Below are 4413 nucleotides of genomic sequence, written 5' to 3'. Positions count from 1 at the left end.
GCGCTGGTGATATTGCACAGCTGGGACATTATTATGAGGAACTGCAGCTGAGAATAGAGAAGACGTTTCTGCAGAATGGAGATGATTTACCTGATTCAGGATCCTCTAATAATGTTTAAAAAGAGACCGAAAATATATTTGGAAGAAAATGTAAAAAATGTGAAGAGCAGTTACTTCTCTTATGTTAAAAAAATAAAATAAAATAAAATAACACTACCCCAAAAACACTAGAAGCTGAAAAGAAAAGCAGACAGCGCTCCGTGTTGTGATATCGTAATGTACTCCGTAAACCCAACAATAGGGGGCGCTTATCATGAAAAGTTACACCAACCAAGTGTAACTTCGGACAAGGTGTATGTGTGAATCTCCGCTGCCCTCCTCGCGAAAATCAGTAACAGAATAATGCAGCAGCTTCCTCCAAATACGACGGGATCAGATGCCGGCGCTGGGAACACTATTGGAAAGGACATGTTTATTTTCCCATTATGCAACGCGTTTTGACGGATATCGGCTTCATCAGGCTTCAAGCCAATATGAAGCCGATATCCATTGTTGCATGCGGGGAAAATAAATGTGTCCTTTCCAATAGTTTTCCCATCGCTGCTTCTGATCCTGACATATTTGTAGGAAGCTGCTGGATTGTTCCAAAACACTAGTAAGTAGACCAATGTTTCCCAAGCAGTGTGCCTCCAGCTGTTGCAAAACTACAACTCCCACCATTTCTGGGAATTGTAGTTTTGCAACAGCTGGAGACCCACTGTTGGGAAACATTGAAGTCGACTGATGTTTCCCAACCAGGGTGCCTCCAGCTGTTGCAAAAATACAACTCACACCATTGTGGAGCTGGGGTGGTACCCAGATGATCTGTGGAGAAGGGAGAATGGAGTCTCTGAAGGAGGTGACCTTGGGTCAGGGACTGGACAACCAAGGACACAGTAGGAGATCGGACATAAAAAGAGCCAATTAGCATTAGAGATGAGCGAACTTACAGTAAATTCGATTAGTCACAAACTTCTCGGCTCGGCAGTTGATGACTTTAGCCTGCGTAAATTAGTTCAGCCTTCAGGTGCTCCGGTGGGCTGGAAAAGGTGGATACATTCCTAGGAAAGAGTCTCCTAGGACTGTATCCTATTTTTCCAGCCCACGGGAGCACCGGAAAGCTGAACTAATCTATGCAGGATAATTCATCAACTGCTGAGCCGAGAAGTTTGTGATGAATCAAATTTACTGTAGGTTCGCTCATCTCTAATTAGCATCTTAGGGTTAAGTCCAGTTTGTATGTGCACAGGTAAATGTTATGGGGTAATGTTTACCCTTTTATTTATTATGGTTATTTTTGTTGGCATATTTATTTTTGCTATTGTTCTATAAATAAATAAAAGTGGGTCCACTGTGGCCCTTGTGCAACAACCAAGTGTCTGTGTTTTATAGGGATATAAGGGGGAAACTTGGGTGAGGGTTGAGGCAAGAGGTCAAGCGGATCTATATGATCCCCCGGACAGAATGAGAGGGGAGGGGACCCATGACAGGGGGTGGTATTTAGCGGTAGTCTAGGGGTCAAGGGGTTAACAGGCAAGAGAGAGGAAAGGAAGGGGTGGTCTCAGGCTGGCCCGGACTGGCCCAGGCATTTTGGACTGAGCAGCTCATTTGCATAATGGGTATGTAAAGGTGCAGCCATAAAGAAGAGGGGTCAAATGGCAATGATAGTTGGGTATAAAAGGGAACATAATGGGGTCAGAGGTGTATGATGGGATATACTGCACACAAGCCGAATATACACTGTGAATATAGAAGGAACATGGCCGAAGTCATCTCTATCTGACCATAAAGTAACCAGAGGAATATACAAGAAAAAGTATAAACTGCTCCGACCAGATGAAGAGATTCTGTTTAATTTATTTATATTTTTAAGATAAAAGAAAAGAAGGTGAAATGTTTCATGGATGACAAAGTATTTTCTACAATGTGTAAAGTGACTTTCCAGTATTTCCAGCCCGGCCCCCAGGACACATGACATGTATGTTAGAGGGTCACACATGATCCAGTCCTGCCCCCAGGACACATGACATGTATGTTAGAGGGTCACACACAGCCCTGCCCCCAGGACACATAACATGTATGTTAGAGGGTCACACACGCTCCAGCCCTGCCCCCAGGACACATGACATATATGTTAGAGGGTCACACATGGTCCAGCCCTGCCCCCAGGACACACGACATGTATGTTAGAGGGTCACACATAGTGCAGCCCTGCCCCCAGGACACATGACATGTATGTTAGGGGGTCACACACGCTCCAGCCCTGCCCCCAGGACACATGACATATATGTTAGAGGTCACACATGGTCCAGCCCTGCCCCCAGGACACATAACATGTATGTTAGAGGGTCACACATGATCCAGCCCTGCCCCCAGGACACATTACATGTATGTTAGAGGGTCACACACGCTCCAGCCCTGCCCCCAGGACACATGACATATATGTTAGAGGGTCACACATGGTCCAGCCCTGCCCCCAGGACACACGACATGTATGTTAGAGGGTCACACATAGTGCAGCCCTGCCCCCAGGACACATGACATGTATGTTAGGGGGTCACACACGCTCCAGCCCTGCCCCCAGGACACATGACATATATGTTAGAGGGTCACACATGGTCCAGCCCTGCCCCCAGGACACATAACATGTAAGTTAGATGTCACACACGGTCCAGCCCTGCCCCCAGGACACATGACATATATGTTAGAGGGTCACACATGATCCAGCCCTGCCCCCAGGACACATGACATGTAAGTTAGATGTCACACACGGTCCAGCCCTGCCCCCAGGACACATGACATGTATGTTAGAGGTCACACACGGTCCAGCCCTGCCCCCAGGACACATGACATGTATGTTAGAGGGTCACACATGGTCCAGCCCTGCCCCCAGGACACATGACATGTATGTTAGAGGGTCACACATGGTCCAGCCCTGCCCCCAGGACACATGACATGTATGTTAGAGGGTCACACACGGTCCAGCCCTGCCCCCAGGACACATGACATGTATGTTAGAGGGTCACACACTGCCCCCCCCCCCCCCCCCCCCCAATCTGATCACTACTGCAGACATTGTTATATCTTGTGCATTTAGGATAGAAATCCCTCTAAACAGCATTTCCTGGGATTATAGAAAGGATCTCATCATAATAAAATAATTATATGTATGTGATATTTATATCATATTTTATTACACTATGACCCAGATTTATCAAACTTTGGGAGAGAAGAAAATTTAGTGATTTTCCCACAGCGACCAATCACAGCTCAGCTTTCACTTTATCAGAGCTCGTTAGCTGAGCGGTGATTGGTCGCTGTGGGAAAATTGCTCCATTTTTTCTCTCCCAAAGTTTGATAAATCTGGGCCTGTGTGTAGAATTAAATCATTTTGGGTTATATAACAGGAATCTATTAGAACATAACAATAATTTATATATCTAAAGGTATTTATCATTGCTGCAGACATTTTCCTTCCATACTTCTGTAGGCAGCTTCTAGTTGTCATTATGACATCACGATGATGTAACGATACTGAGCCGGGTATATACAGGCTGACCGGCCGGCTGAGTCCTTTGAGGGTTGTAGAAGAGGAGAGAGGAGGAGAGAGAATGGCGCTGACTATTGCAGAGTTTGAGCTGTTTGGCTTATTGTTTCTGGGATGTTTGGGGAGTTACATCTGGTAAGTTATTGTCATCATTTATATCTTCTAGTTGTCTTTTCTCTGTAATGTGAATCGGCCATTATGGACCCTGTGGTTCCTGTATAGTACAGAGTCTTCTTTATAACATCTTCTCCATTTCTTTATAGGCATAAATATACTGAGTGGAGAGAGAAGAGGGAGAGAGAGCCTGACCCGGGTGAGTCTTGGTGCATTACCTGAACAGTATATATATATATATATATATATCACCCGTCTCATGTAGAATTATATTATTAAAACTATACAATCATTTAATGGAAACATTTTTTTCCTACAGAGAATCCAGCGGAAGATCCAGTGAAAAATTCTTTTGAGGATCCATATTACGAGATCAAGGAGGAAGAAATCATTGATTGGGTCTATTCAGTGGCGGGCTGAGGAGGAAACACCAGGAGAAGATTCCATCTTTCTTACAGTTTATGCCATGTAAACTATTACATAAAATCATAAAATGAAAAAATCTTTGCCGTGAATATTTTTATCAGAAAAATTACCAAGAGCATTATCAAAATTATCATGAAGAGAATGGATAACATCATTGTTAACCCTTAGAGGCAGGGCCGCCATCAGTAATTTCGGGGCTCCATGAAGTCATAGCGTCTGGGTCCCCCCCCCACCACCACCACCACCACCATTACCAAGTGAAAAGCCGAGCCATTACTATCATATAC

The 4413-nt window shown here is 44.7% G+C and overlaps 1 long non-coding RNA gene across 1 annotated transcript; it reads left to right on the top strand.

Annotated features, from left to right (window-relative positions):
* The first annotated feature begins 3449 nt into the window (after positions 1-3449).
* On the top strand, positions 3450-4189 carry LOC130284093 (uncharacterized). Its single transcript, XR_008846921.1, has 3 exons — positions 3450-3721; positions 3850-3899; positions 4020-4189. It is a non-coding gene; the product is annotated as an uncharacterized LOC130284093 (long non-coding RNA).
* The last annotated feature ends 224 nt before the right edge of the window (positions 4190-4413 follow it).

This window comes from Hyla sarda, chromosome 8 (assembly GCF_029499605.1).
Source record: "Hyla sarda isolate aHylSar1 chromosome 8, aHylSar1.hap1, whole genome shotgun sequence".
Taxonomy (NCBI): domain Eukaryota; kingdom Metazoa; phylum Chordata; class Amphibia; order Anura; family Hylidae; genus Hyla; species Hyla sarda.
Note: the sequence above shows the minus strand (reverse complement) of the source record. Positions and strands in the feature narration are given on the sequence as shown.